Here is a 19,653-nt window from a genome sequence, read left to right as displayed (position 1 = left end):
GTAAAGGATCTAAAATGGAAACACAAATAGTTTCAGGTACAAAAAGTTGATACTCAGCTAAAGTCAATCTGAAGATATATCCCATAGCGTGCATTAACTTTTTTAAAAGTATGCTCAAAAAAAGTGGTAAAACTGGCTATATGCTTATACAGGAAAATTAAGAAAAATTACCACTGATGTGAAATTGCTAGAAATAACAATGACCGTAGCTGTTCCAACTCCCATGGGAACAGATTAATCTCTGTCATAACTCTTTTGCCTTCAGAGGAACTACACTAAACTAGGGATGAATTTGGCCTACTATGCCAGCAAATAATACAAATTATAAAGCTAATTTGTGCAGTGAAAGGCACTGAGGCAGAGCACTGACACGGGGAAAGAAATTAAAAACAATGTTTTATTATGTTACATTATTTAGACCTTTAAAATGCTATTATAAATCATGAGAAACATATTTTGTTCTCCTGGCTCAATACTGTTTTACAGGGACATTCAGAAGCATGTGGAGCATATAGGAAGGAGAGAGAGCAGAAAAAGTCTTGGGCGAATAACATTCTCATGGATGGGCACGCTTTTAAATACAAAGGCAGCACAGACAATTTCACCATATAGAGAGCATGGGGCAAATACTGTGCTTTCCCACTGTGGTCAAGGGAGAGGATAGGGACTGGGAACCTTGGAGTGGGTGTTTGCAGGCTAGGAGTACAGAGAGCGAGAGAACACATCATCCCCCTCCAATCCTAGGAAGGTTCTCTGGAAGAGATCATATAACAACTGGCTGTTATCTTTTCCCAGGGTCTCTGAAAGCAGCTGTGGCACTTTCTTGGTAGCATGGCTCCAATGGAATAGCACTGCCAGGAAGCAAGAGACAGAAGGGGTACCAGGAACCAGGGTTGGTGCAGAGGCATGGGAACTTGTTTTAAAGACCCTAACCCATCTTGGATGCCAGAGATCTGCACGGTTTCCTGGGGATCCTGCCAAACTCAGGGGGAGGCCCCTTAGCCTTTTCTACACTCCCCAATGAAACAGCATGTGGAGATTCTTGCCAGGGGATCTCTGTAGAGATTTTGTCCTGCAGGAAGATAATGATACAGGTCAAGGATTTATTTCCTTACTTTTGACCTTAAAGTTTCTTTAAAGAAAACCCCAAACCTCCCTTTCTTAAAAGAGAGAGATAGATAGATATTTTTGTTAATCTTTAAGGTGTCATATAAGGTATGAAGTTTTAAAGGGACAATTTCATGTCTGGTATTTATTGAGAATAAGAATATCTTTTTACATAGGTCATTGTATTTCTCTGATTCGATATTCTACATAGACTTTACCTTATTTGCTTTCTGGTCTTGCCTCCAACCCAGGCTTCATGCTTCCTTACAATAAATTGGAAGAGACAGACTGGCTTGAGTGGCATTAGATTACCCAGCAACAACAACAAAACAAAAATCAAGGTTTTTTTTACACACACACACCTTCCAAATAAGTCTACATATGGAAATTAACCTATTTGTGAACAGTACTAAGAGGTATCTGATGACAAAGGACACAATTTCCATTAAATTAAAAAGTTATTAACTATTTTATCAGAAATAGGAAACATAATAAAAATTAAAAATATCCTGTTACCTCATTCATTACACAGTGCATAGGTTTACCTTACATGTGTACAAAGTAAAATAAGATAATGTGTATTAAACAGAAAACCTGGTCCCTATATGTCATTACTTTCACCTTACAAATCTGTATGTATAAATCTATACACCTGTTTATCTGGCTCTAAATAGAATCAATTCCTGTTTAAAACTGAAATCTCCTCTTATTTCTTGCAAATTTATATACAGACATTTAAAGGGTGCCTGTTTTAAATCGAGCTGCATCACTCCACCTAAGTAGCCAAAATTGGCCAATCAAAAATTAACCTGACAGGGTTTAGCACTCTCCTCATCTCCCCAAAAATATCATTGCTCACACAGAACCCCCTCAACTGTGTTTTCATATTTTACTGTAATGTTGATTTTTGTTATTTTATTGTGCTGCGGGGTGGTTCTCCATGTGGACTGCAAACATGCACGTACTTAATTTTACACATTGCAGGCCGTCCCATAGACTTCAATAGTACTACTCACAACGTTAGCACATACATAAGTCTTTGCAGGATTGGGACCTTTATTGCTGTCAGGGTATCTATAGCTCTTATTTTGTTTGTGAGGTTGGTCTTTTAAAAAGGTTATTTTGGACTAAAGTTAGTGAGCAAGTTCCAAAACCAAACCCAAGTCCCTTACATGGAAAATAGGCGGGCTGACTGGCCCCTGGAGGAGTCAGGCACACAGCCTAACTGACAGGCTCCACTAAGGAGAATGAGCAAACCCAGTGAGACCCAAGAATCCCTTACTGTCAACTGGCAAGAGGGTTACAGTAATATCTTGATTCTAGTACCTACATTCTGGTTCACCAAAAATCTCATGTGAGGTCTTAAAAGCTGCAGCCACAGTGGTTGTTAATATTCTTGTGAAATGTATGTATGGGATCCTAGTGAAATATCTTTCCATATGGCAACTTGATTCATTCCCTTAAGGTGAATGTATTAAAAAAACACCACTGAAGGAGATTTAAGTTTTTACCTTTATTAAAGATGTTTACAATAATTACTTCAATAGCATACTTTATGCTATTGTTCATCCAGAAAGGCAACTGAAAGGTTTGCTGTTAGATAAAGTTTTACATATGTATCCATGTGTCAAAGGTTACAATGATAATAGGCTTGATGTAGCACAGCACTGGCATGGACTGTGTAAGTGCAAAGTAAAAAAGCAATTATCAGGCAAGGACCACTGCGGTCCCTGACAGGTCTCAAAAAGTACCTGTAATAGCAATTGAGCAGATCTGTTTGCACTGTGGTCCCACAGGGATCAGTTCTTGGGTCTGTGCTGTTTAACATCTTTATTAATGACCCGGAAGCAGTGCTTAATTTGTAATGAAAGAGGTGCTGGGACTCAAGCAATTAGGTGCCATGGCCAGGGGTGGTGAGTTATAGGGGGCTATGGTGCCCGTGCTTCAGCAAATTTAGGGCCCGGCTCCACCAATGTTCTAGGCCTCACACCCCATGTGCCTCCCCTGGAGTGTCCCCCGACTGCCGCCCCTGTGCACATCCCCCGGAGCATCCCTGCCTGTACCCTGGGCAGCAGGTGGCTGCCCTGCCACTCTGCGCTGCATTCCCTCGCCAGCAGCTGCCAGCTACAAAAGGGAGCAGTGCCAGTGGCAGGCTGCGGTGGTGGCGCAGCTGCCTGCAGAGGGAGGAGGCGCACATGTGATGGCAGCTCCCCCCCCTCGGCCCCCATCACAGATGGGACGAAGGGGCTTCCTGGACCTGAGAGGGGCCTGGCCCCTAGGAGCATGTGCAGTGACGGTGCTGGGTGAGTGTGCTGCTGGGGGGGAGGGGGCTGGGGCCAGAGAGGAGGACTCCCCTGCCTGCACCCCAACCCTCAGCCCAAGCCCTGAGCCCCATCCTGCGCTATGAACCCCGCATCCCCTGCCCCACCCTGCAGCCCTCACCCCCACACCCAAACCCCCTGCCCTAGCCCTGAGCCCCCTCCCAAACCCCCCATCCTCAGCCCCAGCCAGAGCCCTCACCCCCCCACCAACCCTCTGCCCTAGCCCTGAGCGCCCCCACACCTCAAACCCCTCACCCCCAACCAGAGCCCTCACCCCCCACACCCCAATCCTCTGCCCTAGCCCTTAGTCCCCTTCCACACCCCAAAGCCCTCATCCCAGCCCCACCCCAGAGCCCTCACGCCAGCCAGAGCCCTCACCCCCCACATTGTGCAATATAGGGAAACTGTTAAATGCTTACTGTTTCCAGTCCATTTTTACATTATATATAATCAGCTTACAAAGCAGGGGTGTGGGGGGGTAGGACTTGGACCCATTCTGGGCACCACCAAAAATTATACAAACCTGCTGCCCCTGGCCATGGGTCAAGCAACTTTTTTACTTTCATAACTGATGCAACAAACCCAGAGGTGCTGGGGCTATGAACTGCTAAGCCTAGGGGTGCTGAGGCTCAGCCCTGGCACGTTCTAGCACAAATTAATCCCTGCCTGGAAGAAAAAAAAAGTCCTCACTGATAAAGTTTGCAGATGACACAAAAATTGGGGGAGTGTTTAAAAAAAAAAAAAAAAAAAGAAGAGGAGAGATCACTGATTCAGAACGATCTAGATCAGTGGTTCTCAAAGCCGGTCCGCTGTTTGTTTAGGGAAAGCCCCTGGAGTGCTGGACCGGTTTGTTTACCTGCCGCGTTCACAGGTTCGGCTGATCGCGGCTCCCACTGGCTGTGGTTCGCCGCTCCAGGCCAATGGGGGCTGCAGGAAGGGCGGCCAGCACACCCCTTGGCCCGTGCCACTTCCCTTCTAAAATCTTCTCTGGGAATTATTTTGTTGAAGTTTTATGGCCTGTGTTAGACAGGGGTTCAAATTAGATGACCACGATAGTCCCTTCTGGCCTTAGAATCTATGAATCCTGAAATAATGAGAGTATTGCCTTTTAGCAGGAGCATGGGCAAAAAAAGGAGCATGTATCTAATTATTTGCATTGCAGTTGCACCTGGAAGTCCCAGCCCCTTTGTACTAGGCACTGCAGGCATATGTAACAACGAGATAGTTCCTGCCCAACAAGCACACATCCAGGCAGTAATTGCATGCTGAGGTTCACACCTTTTCTCTCAGACATGTTCATTCTTTGCCCATAAATTGTCCCTTTTTAATTTGCACTCTTGGAAGTAAGGAGAGGAAATACAAAGAAAGGACATGGGACTGCCATTCGATTCAGGGACCTAATTGTACCCAGTGCTTAGTGTTTGCTCCAGTCACACTTGCAATGGAGTGTAACTTTACTTCTAGAAGTAAATATAAAATCTCCAAATCTTAGGCCTGAAAGCAATTTCCAGGCATTGGAATTTTAAGGTCCTATTGCCCAGGTCCTTGTACAGAAGCCTTCCACCTCCACAATCTGTAAAAGGGCCAGCAACAATCACAGTTCCTTCGCTGGAGGGGGTACAAGGACTGCTCCCTCCATGCTTCCCTCGCCCTCAGGGATTCAGAGCAGGCTGAGAGCAGTAGGGACACAGACTGCACTGTACCAAAGAGTAGTACAGCCAGTGCACCCACGCTGCACACTGGGGACTTTGAAGGGAAGGACTCTGTTAGCGCCACTGGGGCAATGCAGCTGTGCACCATCCCCGACTTTCTCCTAAGGCACATGCTGGTCTTTACTGATCAGGTACTTCTTAGAAGATAATTTAGGGGGTGAATGCGTTATGGGCATCAGCCAGTTGCTGCTGAAGTCAATGGGAGTTTTGCCATTCATTTCAATGTAATCAGGCATTAATGTTTCTTGGGTGAAAACAGGGATGAGGATGAAATATTTATTTCGATTCCCAAGTCAGGTTTCCATCCATGAATAGCAGACTTCAAATTTCCTAATCTGTTATGCAACAGTTGTGTTTAGCTCAGGTTCATTTTCAGTTACACTCTCCTGCTTTCATGATGGAGTCACTCTCATATTGATTTGCTTGCAGCTAAAGCACATCACCTGGGGAAATGGAAAAGATTTAGCTCTTCATTTATTTCCATCTCTCTGGTGAAAGTCCCATCTCTGCTCTGGTCCCTGTATGCAGGGTAAAAAGGCATAAAGGAGAACTAAAAGCCTCATACAAGGCTATAAGGAAGGTATTGTGGAAGCACTGTGAAAGATAGCCATAAGACTGCCTTTGGTAAATCCTCCCAAGCTCTGACCAAGGGGATGTGCCTCTTATGGGCACAGCATAGAATACCCCTGGCGTCTAAGGGCCTGATCCTGCAAGGTCTGCGCCTCCTGAGAGGTGCTGAACACTCCAAATTCCCAGTTAATTCAGTGGGAGTTAACAGTAGTCATCCCCTTGCATGAAGCATTCAGCAATTTGCAGGATCATGTCCAGGTCTATCACTTGATAAGCAGGTGGGGATGTATATTTATTCTGAATGAGTACTTTTGATATTTGGTAGTTTCTTGACTGCATGTTAACATTTGTTTATAACCCACAGAACTCCTGACAGTTTAGATAATAGATTGTGAAGTTTGGAAGGTTCCATAAAGACAGTGGATGGGAAATGTTTGCTCCTGAGTTTTGGATCATTTACAAACTTTTAAAATCTATAAGGCAATGTCAATGTAAACAATTAAAGCAATACATTGGGGATTTCAACGCAGTTATGTGCCCAAATCTCACTGAAAATGTCCCATCTTCCATTTTTTAAGAAAAGTATTAATCAGAATCCCAGAGCCTTCCTATTGGAGGGAGTAAAGTTCAGCCTACCAGTGTTCTGGGGTGCTATACTTTGGTATACATGGTAATAAAATGTTACATTCTTGTACAGAATAGAGCTTAGCTCCAAAATATTGTGTCCTAGCGACATAGATTGGTGATTTGACAACAAAAAATATATATGAGAAAATGTCTGGTAAACAGAAAAAGCAGTTTAGTATCTTATTTGAATTTAGCAAGATAAAACTAGTAAAAGATCAGGCTCAATGTCATCTAAATCACAGTAATACTGAGAGAACTGAACATATTGGGCTATAAAATAAGTTTTAGTGCCATCACCACACAGATGTTATAATACACCGTGCTGACAAACAACTTGCCTTGAGCAATAGACATTTAATAGCAGAGGCTCAAAACAAAGCACTAAAGTAATCTAAATAGAACAGAAACAGCTTTTGAAATTATGTAGGCTGTGCTGAACGTGATGTCTGTCGTGGAAAACTACTGGTTTAGGTTATAACAACAACCCTTCTGAGATTATGTTCAGGTAATGAATGGATTTAGGCGAGGCAGTGATATCTTCTGTGAAGAGTTTTCTCCTGCTATGTTAGTTTTGAAGAATAAACCAAGATTTTTGCCACAGATGCTCAAAAACCTTTAAACACCCTTTCAACCAGTGATGACATGAGCAAGGGATAAGCCAGGGAGAATTTAGACAGACATTGAGATTTAAGAGTAAAGCAAAGTATCCCATTTTTCAGAATGAATTAGAAGAACTGTATATAGTATGTTGGCTTTTTTAAAATGAATTAAAAATCATTGCAAGCATATAACAATTTCCTTAAATTTAGTATTCCAGAAACAGTATATAATTTGAGGCTCAGTTTGGTTTTAGATATGACTAGAAACTTTAAGGGGAGTGATGAGACATAGAAATGAACCTATTCCAGGCTGAGGGATTGTCTATCTCAGTAAATTTATAAATTAAAAATAAGGTAAAGAAAATATTGAAATACTGAAGCATAAGTGATAAACCCGGAATCTCTTAAAAAAAAAAAACAAAAAAAAAACAACCAACCCAATAAATTTAACAAAAATCCTAGAGTCAAACATTGCTTAATAAGAAAAGTATAGAATCAATTGGAAATTAAATGATTAAGAGTTCCACGTTGGCCTATGTACAGAAGAGTGAGAACAAAGATTAAGAATGGGTTTTGGCAGGCAATTCAAAGTTCTTAGTCTTTCATTCATCTTGTGTGTACAATACCAGACACTTACACAGGAAAACTAGAAAGCAAAATAGCTCAGCTATTAAACAAATAGTAAAAAAAATTAAATATATTTTATACATTTATAGAGAGATTGTCATTAAGGATGTAAGTGCCATACAATAAAGCTGGTGCAAAATATTAATCTCAAACTAAAGATCCAAGCAGCCTAAACACACAGTCAAGTTGAACCAAAGAATCTGGCACAAAGCCCTCAAGCAAGCCAGCCCAAGGATTAATTCTGAGTTAATATAGGGCCTAATCCAGAAGGCTGCTGAGGCAAAGCTCCCAATGCCGAAGAATAGGGATGTTATTGCTTTGACTGATCATTTTAAAGCATTTATTTTGAGATGCATTCTACTTGTGTTAGGAATGGTAAAACAACCTGAAGAGTATTTATACAATGGGGACCTAATCACAGTTAGAGTCTCTGGGCACGACCATAATACAAATAGACAGTGCTCACGTCAAAGTTTTCATTAAATTATCATCCAGCTCTATGTTCAAAATGTTAAACTGTTCAAGATAAAAACATGAAAACACTTAATTCCTATACACTGCAGTCACAATCCCAAGAGACATTAAGGGCATGTCTACACTGGCAGAGTTACAGTGCCGAGAGTTACAGCACCACTCAGAGAGCGCCGAAGGGAAACTGCTGTTGTGTGTTCACACTGTCAGCTGCCTGCGCAATAGCGTGTTCACACTTGCGGCACTTGCAGCGGTATTCGGAGCAGTGCACTCTGGGCAGCTATCCAACAGAGCACCTCTTCCTCTTCTGCTGCTAAGAGTTATGGGAAAACGGAGGGGGTCACAGGGCATTCTGGATCCTGTCCCAAAGCCCCGTGATGCATTACTTCGTATCCCAGCAATCCCTGTGCTTCTGTCTGCATGTGGCACCATCTTTCAACGGTTTGTGTACTGCGCGCTCTGTCTCTTCGGTCTGCAGGAATGGATCCCGAACTGTTGACCAGTTTGCCGCTCACTCAGACTAACATGTCACAAGTGGCAGTGGAGTTATTCCTTAAACTACAAAGACAAGAGGAGCGTGACATTGATCTCTCCATGGGTAGCAGCTACGACACAAGGTTGCTTGTGGCATTCACGGAGGGGCTGACCACAGTGGAACGCTGCTTTTGGGCTCAGGAAACAAGCACTGAGTTGAGGGATCACATTGTGATGCACGTCTGAGATGAGGAGCAGCGGCTGCAGAACTTGTGGAGGAGGAAAACCACATTCATGGGACTGTGTGATGAGCTCGCCCCAGCCCTGTAGTGCATGGACAGGAGAATGACAGCTGCCCTGTCATTGGAGAAGAACATGGCAATTGCACTGTGGAAGCTGGCTACTCCAGACTGCTACCGATCAGTTGCTACTCAGTTTGGAGTGGGAAAGTTGACGGTTGGACTCGTGTTGACAGAAGCCTGCAGGGCCTTTAATCGCATCCTGCTCTGAAAGACCATGACTCTGGGCAATGTGTGTGACATTGTGGATGGTTTTGCACAAATGGGCTTCCCTAACTGCGGGCGGCAATAGATGGCAGGCATATTCCAATTCTGGCACCAGACCACCTAGCACATTAATCGGAAGGTGTATTTCTCAATGGTTCTCCAGGCGCTTGTGGATCACCATGGGTTTTCACAGACATTAACGCAGGCTGCTCCGGAAAGGTGCATGATGCACACATCTTTCAGAACACTGGCCTGTTCAAGAAGCTGCAAGCAGGGACTTTCTTCCCGGACCAGAAGATCACCGTAGGGGAAGTCAAAATGCCCCTTGTGATCCTGGGAGACCTCGCCTATCCCTTAATGCCATGGCTTATGAAGCCATACACGGGGCAACTTGAGAGCAGCAAGAAGTGGTTAAACAGGCTGAGCAAGTGCAGAATGACTGCTGAGTGTGCTTTTGGCTGCTTAAAAGCCCGCTAGCACTGCCTCTATGGGAAGCTGGACCTGGCCGATGACAATATTCCTACGCTTATAGCTGCGTGCTGTACGCTCCATAATATTTGTGAAGGGTGAAAACTTCACTCAGGGCTGGACCACAGAGGCTCAGCACCTAGAGGCTGAGTTTGAACAGCCAGAGACCAGGGCTATTAGAGGAGGTGGGGTCGCCACCGAGTAGCGCATCCAGCTCTTTGTAGAACCGGCAGCTCGTGGGCGCAGCACCTGAGCAGCAGTTTGCCTCCTGCACTTCGTGGTAGGCATTCCGCAGCTTCTTCACTTTGACCCTGCACTGCAATGTGTCATGGCCCCTTTCTGTCATGCATCGTGAAATCTGTCCATAGGTATCATAATTCCTACAGCTGGAGTGCAGCTGGGATTGGATAGCCTCCTCTCCCAAAATGCTGATGAGGTCCAGCAGCTTGGCATTGCTCCAAGCGGGGGATCACCTGTTGTGTGGAGCAGGCGTGGCCACCTGGAAAGATGTGCTGAGACCACTGCATGCATCACCCAACAAACAGGAAGGGGACTTTCAAAATTCCAAAGGAATGTACGGGGTGGCAATGACAGTTGGTCATCTGAGGTCAGGGCAGTAGAGTTTAAACCAATGACCAGAGAGGTGAGAACAGGCATTGTGGGCCACCTCCTGGAAGCCAATCATAGGGCTGTAATCGAGCGCGGTGTCTACACTGGCACTGTAAACCCAGCGCAGAAAGCTCTATACCTCTTGTTGGAGTAGTGTTTTTTTTTTAAAAGCGCTGCACTGTGCAGTTTCTGTGCACTAAGTGGCTTGGCAGTGTGCACACCTCGTAAGTTACCGCGCAGAAAGCTGCTTTACTGTGCAGAAGTTTTCCAGTGTAGACAGGGCCTAAGATACAATAGCAGGGTAATACATGTTATCATTTCTTGGGCCAGGAAAAAAGGACTATGGGCCAAATCCTGCAACTCTTACAATAGTAGTTCCATTGATGTCAATGGGTCTATTTACACAACTAGAGCATGATTTGGCTCTGTTAAAAAATGACCAATGTCATTTAAATCAAAGGGAAAGTAGCCACTAATGGCTTGATTTCAAAGGGGCTGAGCACCTGTAATTCCCATTGGCTTCAGTACACATGTGAGTGCTTAGAAGAAAACAAAACAAAAACAGACCATAAGTATTGCACCTACAACATTTGCATGTTGATTGCACCTGCAGTTGAACTTGGGTATTTACACCTCCAACTACCTTGTTGCAAGGGCAAATTTTAAGAGGTGGAAATACCCAGAATTTCACCCACAATTCAACTAAAAATACACCACTAAGTACTAATTTTTCCTTTCCTATTAAAGTAGTTATTGCTAGGAGTAGGGGGCTCAGAAACTTTAGCTTAGTTTAAAATAACTTTATGCTGAAATACACTTAACAATTCATTTTGATTAAAAAGTGCTGCTTTCTATGCAATCTAACTAGCTAGATGAAGTGGGTGCCCTATAAATGTACCATGAATGAGTGATGCCTAAATCATTTACTCTGCTGAAAGATAAACTCATTTAGTAAACCTTCCCTAAGTTACTTTACATCAAAGATAAAAACCAAATAAAAATAGGGCAAGTTCTGGAGCCCTTATTCTTGATGTTCCTGTTAAAGTCAATGAGACTACTTATGTAAGTAAGATCAGGAGTTCATTGTGCTTAATTCCGGTGGTGTTGTTCCAATTAGGGAACTGCAATGACCATAACGAATAGGAGAAAAGATGGGTGAGGTAATATTTTTTATTGGACCAACTTCTGTCAGTGAGAGAGACAAGCTTTTGAGCTTACACAGAGCTCTTCTTCAGGCCTGGGACAAACACAAACACTGCCTAGAAAAATGAATACGCTATTTGAAATTTCAGAAAGAGAACCATCCATTTGGTTTGGTTTTTTTAAGTGTTCCTAATAACAAACAGTAATTTACTAGTTCATTCTCTATTTTTGCCTATCCCACATTGAATAAGCTCTACTTCCAACATATAATGGAATTTTTGTATTTTCCATAAGTTATAGAGAGAAACTGACTGGGTTGCTAACTCAGGGCACATGAAATTTACAGTAAATTGATTAGCTAGCTGATGGACTCTCATACATAAATGCTTTAACAAGAACAACTCATATTTCATAATCTCTTCTATTTATTCTTTAGCATTCATTTTAAATTTTGTTTACCTTATTTTTACAACTAGGTACATTTTGAAACATTTTACATGTAAGCAAGAAGCAAGATGTGTCTTTGAAAAGTTTCAGGATATTCAGTATATAATCAAAAAGAAAAGGAGTACTTGTGGCACCTTAGAGACTAACAAATTTATTTGAGCATAAGCTTTCGTGAGCTACAGCTCACTTCATTGGATGCATATATGTATATAATCAGTTTAGAAACTTCCAAGATTTTCTTTAATTTCTCATAGCTGTATATGTAGTTATTGTGGTGGCTCCCTTTGGGAAATCAGCTCAACATAAGAGTCATTATAAAACCAGTGACATTCATTTTTGTATCGGGTGTTAGAATCCCTGGTGCCTTGGTATTGTTGCACATATAGTACACTTAGGAAAACACTCATAGTTCTGACAGTCTCTGAGCTTTGTGCTACAACAACCCTAAAAAGAACTGGACTGTTAAGGCTGATGCAACAGCCTCAACTCAGCATTTTCTTGATTTTATTGCCCCATATCTCATCTTAGAAAGACACTGTTTCATCACTTAGGGCCAAAGTATCACCCATCTAAAAATAGGTTTCAGAGGAGCAGCCGTGTTAGTCTGTATTCGCAAAAAGAAAAGGAGTACTAGTGGCACCTTAGAGACTAACCAATTTATTTGAGCATAAGCTTTCATGAGCTACAGCTCACTTCATCGGATGAATGCATCCGATGAAGTGAGCTGTAGCTCATGAAAGCTTAAGCTCAAATAAATTGGTTAGTCTCTAAGGTGCCACTAGTACTCCTTTTCTTTTTGCCCATCTAAAAATGTTTGCAAAAGAGTCCCAGAATACCTGCTTGTTTTGCAGCTAGCAGGAAGTTAGCTCCCACTTAAACTCTAAACAAAGGATGAAATCCACTCTCCCTACACAAAGCTCAAGTGTTCATGGGCTATGCGGGTGTAATGAAAAAAGAGACTGGAAGGAGTGAAATCATCCCAGCCTTCCCTCTTTCTGTGGCTGCTGTTTCAATCTATGAACTGAAAGGGCAACCAGAGCCTCTCCACATTTGTTGCTTGGGATGCTGTAATCCTGAATTCCACAATAAGCACCGGAAGAAAACAAAAACAAAAATCAGAGATACCAAAAGCAGAGGACAAAACTAGGAGTGAAAGAAGTGTTCTTTTCTCTTTATTTTCTCCCTGAGGCCTAGTCAACATCTAAACCTGTGGTTGACCTAACTATTTCTCTCAGGGATGTCAGAGACACATAGTTAAGCCTTACCTAATCTCCAGTGTAGACAGTGCTGGCTCAATGGAAGACTTCTTCCACCAGCCTAGCTACTGCCTCTCGAGGGGGTTGATTTACTACAGTAACAGAAAAACCCCTTCCATCGTTGTAGCGAATGTCTACACTGAAGCTGGAGGGTAGATGTCTCCTGGGAGTCCTCTACCAGAGCCTAATGAAGCCCTGTGGGCTAGTTCCCCAGTGCAATAGCAGTCCCTTTGGTCAGAGAAGGCATTCCACAGAGCCTGCTCAGATCAGTGTGGGGGGTGGGAGGCTGTCAGCCCACCCTTCTTGTGTGAAGCCTATTCTGGAGGCAAGGACCTTAATTCCCATTTTACAGGAGCACATGGACTTGGACTTCTCCTTATGTTTGGCAGGGGTTATCTGGTCCTTGTCCTCAAGGGGTCTGGAACCCTCTTTGTCTGTTGAGGGATAGGTAGGTGAACCCACGCCACCTACTTCCCTGGGTTCCAGCTCAGGGCCCATAAGCCAGCCAGGTAGAATCAGTCCTCAACAATTCTCCTGCTCTACCCTGAGCCCTTCTTGCCTCCATTGGTTCTGCAGGCTTCTGCAGCCTGTCACATTGGTCATCCGTGCTTTGGGCTGTTGTCACTGTAGGGCAGCATCTCACCAGCTTACTGGCAGGATCATTTTTCCCTAGCTTGCTTGCTCCTCTGGCAATCATCCCACCATTCTGCTTCTGAGCTCTTTTATTCTCCCATCTGCAATGGGGCTCCCAATCAGTGCTGGCCAACAATTGCTGCATTAATTCTTTGGTTGCCAGTTCTACATGGGTTCTATACACCCCATGATAGGCCAATTATCCCCCACTTTACAAGCTCCCAAATCTCTCCACTGCATGTTAGCCCAGAGGACATGGTGCAGGGCTAAAGCTGTGGTGGATTCCAATGGGAAACCAGCTCAACATAAGTGTCATTATAATATCAGTGACACACTCTAAATAATAATGAACCAAATCCCAAAAGGAGAGGTTCACTAAGAAAAAACTCACTGCAAAGTCTGATTCCCGGTGAGAGAGGAAATAGGTAGTAGGTAAGCTGAAACCCAGATTGGATAACTCCCAGCAACAGCACCCAAATAAAAATAAACCAGTTTTATTTTTTGTTTACAGATTACTTCAGATATTACAGTAGAACCTCAGAGTTACAAAAGCCTTGGGAATGGGGGTTGTTTGTAACTCTTTCAAAAGTTTACAACTGAATGTTGACTTAATACGGCTTTGAAACTTTACTGTGCAGAAGAAAATGCTGCATTTAACCATTTTAATTTAAACGAAACAAGCGCAGAAACAGTTTCCTTGCTTTGTCAATTTTTTTAAACTTCCCCCCCTTTTTTTTTAGTAGTTTACATTTAACACAGTACTGTATTTGCTTTTTATTTATTTAGGCCTCTGCTGCTGCCTGATTGCATACTTCTGGTGCCAAACATGGAAGATATAGGCCCCTTAAAGTTTACATCAAAGAGAAAGACTCTCCACAAAACTTTGAAAAATGTGATATTTGTCAAGAAAAAGCAAAAAGAATAAAAAAAAAAGTCAAAAGTTATCAGTTCTGGACAGAATTCTATGATGCTGGCAGCAGAAGCCAGGAGAAAAACTGCTGGTGGCTACTGGATGAGTTTTGTAATGTAGATGATGTGCCACCAATACTCTATCAGAGGGATTGCTTTCAGAAATACACAAGCAAATCATATTTGGTACATATCAAATTTGTATTGAACCCAGGAAAGAAAATGAACTCTGAATCTGATCAGAGAACATCACATTCACCTGCTTCTGTAGCCACCAGAGCAAGCACAACCTCTCATCCCAGTCCTGTTGCATTGCTTGCTTGAGAAAAAACACAAAAGATAGATAAGAGACTTCATATAATAGAAACGTTTGAGAAAGCAACCAATCTAATGGAGGTAGCACTTCAAAGAGCAGATGATGACATGTTGCATAGACTATTAGTGGAAGACTTGATTGCTAAGGATACAGTTTATCGCTCAACATGCCTTTCTACTTGAGGAAAAAACAAATCTCTTAAACCAAAACCATCTAGTTACACTGCAACAATACAGTCACCTTAGGATACTGCATTTTATCAGCTGATTGAAGAGACAGAGAATCTTATGTACAACAAGAAGGCTCTTCTGTCAAAACTGTGAAAAAGATATAAAGCCCTACTTCCCTCAGATGTAGAAACTGCAAGCTATTCCATTAGTAAATTACAGGCAAGATCAGAAAAACACTATGGTTCTGCAATTTCATTCCATGCACAGCATGGACTAAGCAAGTCTACCTTTGCTCTATGCAGTGCAATAAAAATAGTTGATGCTATCTAAGCTGCTAGTTTCTGAAGCAAGAAGTTAAGTCATCCAAATGTTTTCTGGATGTTCTTCTCACAAATGAGCCTGATGAACAGCTTTCTAATAAATAAGTGTTTTTGTATAATGCCGCTTCAATCCTTGTGTGAAATAGCTAAAACGAAAGCCTCAGAATATTATCCAAAGCCAGGTGATTGTAGTTTAAAAAGGTCAGCTATTTTTATGCCCCATTGGTGCAGGAGTTTGTCCTTTAATTGATAAAGAAGCATGTAATTCAGCCAGCAGTGAGTATCATCCTTCAGGAGACATTCAATGAAGGTGCCTCGGAGTTGCAGAGTGCATAGAATTTAACAGTTCCAAAATGATCATGCTACTGCACATAAGCCTTGCTGCACACCTATGCCATGAGTTTAGGTCTCACAATTTAACTGACATACCACACCTTCATAGATTCTGCATCAATTATGATGAGCTAAGAGGGTTCATTACTATTGCTGCAAAAACTGAAGTAGAAAGACTCCGGGAGGAATGTTCATTCCAGTTAGAATTGTACCACTTCAAGCTCATTGAAATCCCATCCATGAAGGAAATGGTAATATAGACATCAGTGTACAGACCATCGATGGAAAAAGTACACTTCATTCAATGGCTAGAGTGGTATTTCAAGAAAAGTCTGAAGATATTTCTTTTGATGGTGGACTATTACTGAAGCATGGGAAAGAAAGGTCATTTACTCACCCCAGGCAATCAGAGTCTCTTACTCAGTGTTCAGCATTTTAAAAACTTAGAACACATCTAGAACCAACTCACCATGAAAAAGTACTTGAGAAAATAAACATCACCACCTACATATGAACACTGTTTGAGATCTCCCCTGGTGTCTTAAGACTACTACAACATGAGGTATTACCAATACCAAATGATGTCCACACACCACTTTGGCTGATTTCAACCACAAGCTTGCAACTAAGAACTCCTCCAAAGCAATTGCATATGCATCTATTGTGGATGCCAAATCAGTTGATGTGGCCACAGTCTATACTATCATCCTGAAATGTAAGGAAATGTCAGCAGCTCTAGGAACCCAGCATGCGATTCAGACCATGGATTGACAGCTGTATAGGGTGGGATCGATGGGTGTGGGGCATGTGGAGTCACATGCCCCCCCATATTGCTCAGTCACATGGTGTGGCTCGGTCCCTTCCCTGCAAAGCAGCTGAGCTGGGGAGCTGCACCAGACACAGAGGCAGAGCTACAGGAGGGATCCCCTCTTTAACTCTTCCAGGAGAGGCAGTGGAACAGCTAGGAGCCGCACGGAAGGGCTGCTGCTTTCCAGGAGGGGAGGGGCTGAAAGGAGGGGGCATAACTTGAGCTGTTCTGGGGTTGTGCCTCCCCACTCTCAGCAGGCATGGATTGTCTTTGGGTCACTGTACAGAGAGCTGCACCCCCATCTGCCCAACCCTTGTGCATCCAGACCTCACTCCATATCCAGATGCCCCCACAAGCCTCAACCCCCTACACCTGGAACCCCTCATGAACCCCCGCACCCAAACTCCCCACCCCATCAAGCCTCACTCCCTGCGTCCTAGGTCCCCCCCACATCAAGTCCCCCACCTCTACACTCAGACCATCCCCGCTGAGTCCCCCGCACTCAAATCCCCACCCCCAAAGAGCCCCACACTCGCTGCACCTGGACCACCCTGACAAGCCACCCCCCCATACCCAGATCCCCATCCCACTGAGCCCCAACCAGCTTTATCTAAACTCCTACCCCACAAGCCCCACTCCCCCAGCACCCGGACCCCCTTGCCAGTCCCATCTCCCCCCTGCTAAATCCAGACCCCCCGCTAAGCCCCAACCACTTTCACCTGGACCCCTCTACAGAGTCCCATTGCCCCTGCATCTGAAACGCCCCAACAAGCCCCTGTGCATCCAGATCCCTCCCACACCTGGATGCCCCAGAGAGCCGCTCACACCCAAATTGTCCCACACAGAACCCTCTCACCCCACACCTGGATTCCCCCCATACTAAGCTCCTCCACAGTTGGATATTGCCAGGCTAAGCCTGCCGGCCCACACCTGGTGCATCTGGTGTGGAGGGGCAGGGCCCCGGGGTGTATCCATAGGTGCCGACTTCTGCTAGCGCCGGTGGATGTTCAACCCCCTTCTGCTCCCGGCCCTGCCCTGACTCCACCCCTACCCTATACCCTCCCGCCCACATTCCAACCCCTTCTCTAAAGTCTCTGCCCCTATTCTGACTCCTTCCCCAAATCCCCACCCCAGCCCCGCCTCTTCGCTGCCTCCTCCCCTGAGCACGCCACGTTCCAGCTCCTCCCTCCTTCCTCCCAGAGCTTGCTACGCTGCTAAACAGCTGTTTGGCGGCGGCAAGTGCTGGGAGGTAGGTGGAGGAGTGGGAACACGGCATGCTCAGGGGAGGAGCTGGAGGCAGTGGAGGAGGTGAGGTGGGTGGGCACGGGGAAGGGAGCTTGGCTGCCAGTGGGTGCAAAGCACCCACTAATTTTTCCTAGTAGGTGCTCCAGCCCGGAAGCACCCATGGAGTCGGCGCCTAGGAGTGTATCTGGGGCAGGCCTGGCCCTTGCGCTGTGTCATGGTCAGATGCAGCCTCACCACCAAGTCTGTGTCCCCGGAGAAGGGAGGGGAGGCTGCAGGGTGATCGCCCACCTCCATGCAGTCTCTACTCCCCATTGCCATGCTGGAGCTTCCATGTTTATTTATTGACAAATAAAACTTGCAGAATTTTAAAATATTGTGTGCAAAATTTTTATTTTTTGGGTGCAGAATTCCATCAGGAACAGAGCAGGGAGGAGGTACTCAGGTAGTTCCAGCATTTGTCTGACAAACATTGGCTGACACTCAAAAGGTGTTTGAGTTTGCAAACATCATTAAAGAGCTTGATGATGCTGTAACTCAGCATATGCTGCCACTACTGGAGAAATTTCAAATATGGGGGTAGGTTTCAGAGTGGTAGCCATGTTAGTCTGTATCAGTAAAAACAACAAGGAGTCCTTGTGGCACCTTAGAGACTAACACATTTATTTGGGCATAAGCTTATTTTATTGGATGCATCTGATGCAGTGGGTTATATCCCACAAAAGCTTATGCCCAGATAAATGTGTTAGTCTCTAAGATCCCACAAGGACTCAAATATGGGGGTATGTCCCATCTCCTACATTCAAGTTCTGGGATCATTTTCTCCAGGTTATGTAGATACTACTTCTAAAAGTGAGAGGATGATTGGAAACTTCAGCTATACACACACATGAAGTATGGAAGGCTGGCACACTGTTTTACTACAAACGTGACCAACTAAGCCATGTAGATACCAATCTACATTACTGACATGTTAAATCTCCCTGAAAAAGTATACAGTGCCTTTGAATATGGGGAATTTGCGGATGATAATGATGACTAAAAATGTCACCAGCACTATTACATTGCGATGACACCTATATACATTTATTTCATTGTACCCTTTAGATCGTTGTTGTGATGTTTTGAGGTCAGAAAAAAACCCCTATTTTGTGTTTTGAAATGATACATGAGTCATTACGTTAATAGGAAGGAATGCAAATAGTTGAAAGTGGTCATTTTAACATGTTGATGATGTCATTATCTCTTTTTCTATGGTAATGGCATCACTTTACAGCTCTGCATCATATCTCATCTTAAATTAGACATAATAAGCTTTCAAATGATGTATGACGTGTGCGTTTGTAGAGAGGGTACATTAAGTCAACCAAATTGGTTGTGTTTGCCACTCACCTATATGCCAGGTTTCAGAGTAGCAGCCGTGTTAGTCTGTATCCGCAAAAAGAAAAGGAGTATGTATGGCACCTTAGAGACTAACCAATTTATTTGAGCATAAGCTTTCGTGAGCTACAGCTCACTTCATCGGATGCATGTAGTGGAAAATACAGTGGGGAGATTTTATATACACAGAGAATGTTCCCTCAAGCATATGCCCCTGAGCAGCACTCATTAGTGTTTGCGCTTTACCCAGGAAGAGTGCAAAGGAGACCTCTCTCAATGGATCACACAGTGGAAGACAGGAGGGCCATTCTCTTCTCCAGGTGGGAGAGGAGTGCCTGGGCAGCTTTCCTGCATATTGTGGATGGAAAGTGTCCTTTCTGACTGGGGTAGGGGGAATCTGGACAGCCCTCTGTATTGTGGCGTGAAGAGCGTTCTCTCAGGAGGGTCCCTGGGCAGGCCCCCTTGTGGGATGGCTAGCGCTCAGCACCCTCTGAGGTGCTCCTGTATTGTGGAACGGGGAATGCACTCTTGGGTTGGGGTAGAAGCCTGGACTTCTGTGTTGTGGGGTGGGGAGCAACCAGCGCCCTCTGGAGATGGGGCGGGGG

At 44.2% G+C, this 19,653-nt stretch overlaps 1 long non-coding RNA gene across 1 annotated transcript in view; it reads right to left on the bottom strand.

Annotated features, from left to right (window-relative positions):
- Nucleotides 1-426: 426 nt before the first annotated feature.
- The window catches only part of LOC122465821, a 20,590-nt gene continuing 1,363 nt past the window's right edge, over nucleotides 427-19,653 (bottom strand). The window contains exons 2-4 of the long non-coding RNA XR_006290904.1: nucleotides 19,061-19,096; nucleotides 1,326-1,370; nucleotides 427-1,072 (exon numbers count right to left, since the gene is read on the bottom strand). This is a non-coding gene — a long non-coding RNA (uncharacterized LOC122465821). The remainder of the gene's footprint in view (nucleotides 1,073-1,325; nucleotides 1,371-19,060; nucleotides 19,097-19,653) is intronic.

Source organism: Chelonia mydas, chromosome 5 (genome assembly GCF_015237465.2).
Source record: "Chelonia mydas isolate rCheMyd1 chromosome 5, rCheMyd1.pri.v2, whole genome shotgun sequence".
In the NCBI taxonomy this organism is placed as follows: domain Eukaryota; kingdom Metazoa; phylum Chordata; order Testudines; family Cheloniidae; genus Chelonia; species Chelonia mydas.
This window is presented reverse-complemented; position numbering and strand designations above follow the sequence as displayed.